Here is a 1,695-nt window from a genome sequence, read left to right as displayed (position 1 = left end):
CAAGTCCCTACTGTTCTATGCCAGGACTGGGAATCCCCCTGCTCCCAGAACACATCGGATGACGTCTATGAATTTCTGGCTAAATTCTTCATGGACCTCTAAGAGCTTCCTTTGTGATAGGGTCACTCACTGTATGAGGTTTCAGCCAAGGACCGCAAGGCACAGAAGAGCTCCTGGACCTGTGCCCTGAGTCTCAGGCCCCCATCTTGCTGGTCTCAAAGACCACTGAGGATCTCATACTGCAACCAGGTGATGTTGGGGAATCTGCTGGCATTCCAGGTTTATTGGCGCAAGAAGAAAACATCCTTTTCTTCTAGCCAAGCAGACCTGTTGCTGACTCAATGAGTTAGTTCCAGGAACCCTCTTCTACCTTGGTGATATTCCTCCGTTAGCAGAAGGTAGTCTACACTGCCTCTCCCTCTCCCAACACCTCAGCATCCAAGAGTAAGAGCGTCACGACCTTACGCCAGTGGGCTAACTCAGAATGTGGGTAGGGTATTTGCTCACAGCAAAGCCACAGTTTTTGCTTCTTATCACAGTGGCTCCAGATTTCTGTCGAAAGCATTGTAAACAGAAGAGTCATTCTTTAAGCCCTTTGCTCCGAGCACACCCGGGTGCAAGGGTCCCTGGCTAAGCCATACAGACAATGACTAGAAAGGAAGAATCTGGAGCTCTTAAATCCCTGTACTTCTCTGTGGACTCAAGCACCCGTGACTGTGTGACTTTGTGCACTATGGCACGTACGCACACTTGCCTGTGTTTGCATTTGCACATTCTCCAAGTACCAAAGAAAGGGTGTGTCCTGCCTTTTTCCCACTATGGAACATGCTCAGAGCCTTCGGATCTCAGAGCCCAAGTCTCCTCACACATAAGATAGGGGAATTTTGTGTGTGAGTCTGCAGGGCAAGTGCTTAGTGATATGGTGGTCTATCACACTCTACTCCTGCAGAGAGTTCTCAGCTAATCGGTGCTCCTTTTCCCCCGAGAATGCCCCTAAATTTCTTCCTCCTACATGCCAGCTGTAGTGGTCTGAATGAAAATGACTCTCATGGACTCATAGGGAGTGGCATTATTGGATGGTGTGGCTTCATTGAAGTAGATACGGTCTTGTTGGAGGATGTCACTAGGAGTGGACTTTGAAGTTTCAGAAGCTCAGGTGAGACCCAGTGGCTCACACTTTCTTCTTGCTGCCTGTGTATCCAGATATAGAACTCTCAGCTACCTCTCCAGCACCATGTCTGCCTGCATGCCACCATGTTTCCCGCCATGATGATAATGGATTAACCCTCTGAACTAGGACACAGCCCCAATAAAATGTTTTCCCTTATAAGAGTTGCCATGGTTGTGGTGTCTCTTCACAACTATAGAGACCCTAACTGAGACACCAGCATGTATTTGGTCACCATGCATGTCCACACCAGAGGCCAGAGTTCCTATACTTTGCACTTTGACCCAAGGAATGGTCTTCCCCACCTTACCAGAACCAAGGCTCCCACATGAGTGAAACAAGCTCATGCAATCCTTACTTCTGCTTTACAAAGCCATCACGATGACTTTTTTCAGATCACAAAGAAATGGGCATTTGAGTCCCAGGGCAAGTGAAGACCATGCCTGCTGGTAGTGGTGGTGAGAGATATATAGAGTACTCCCTGCAGGAGAGCACCTCAACAAAAGACCACCCCCTCACAGCAGATG

The 1,695-nt window shown here is 48.5% G+C and overlaps 1 non-coding gene across 1 annotated transcript; it reads right to left on the bottom strand.

Moving 5' to 3' along the window:
- Positions 1 to 486: 486 nt before the first annotated feature.
- On the bottom strand, positions 487 to 613 carry LOC146889122 (small nucleolar RNA SNORA11). The gene has a single exon (XR_015000503.1). It is a non-coding gene; the product is annotated as a small nucleolar RNA SNORA11 (small nucleolar RNA).
- Positions 614 to 1,695: the final 1,082 nt, after the last annotated feature.

This window comes from Myodes glareolus, chromosome X, assembly GCF_982192425.1.
Source record: "Myodes glareolus chromosome X, mMyoGla1.1, whole genome shotgun sequence".
NCBI lineage: Eukaryota > Metazoa > Chordata > Mammalia > Rodentia > Cricetidae > Myodes > Myodes glareolus.
The sequence above is the reverse complement of the archived record's forward strand: the minus strand, read 5'-3'. Positions and strand labels throughout refer to the sequence as shown.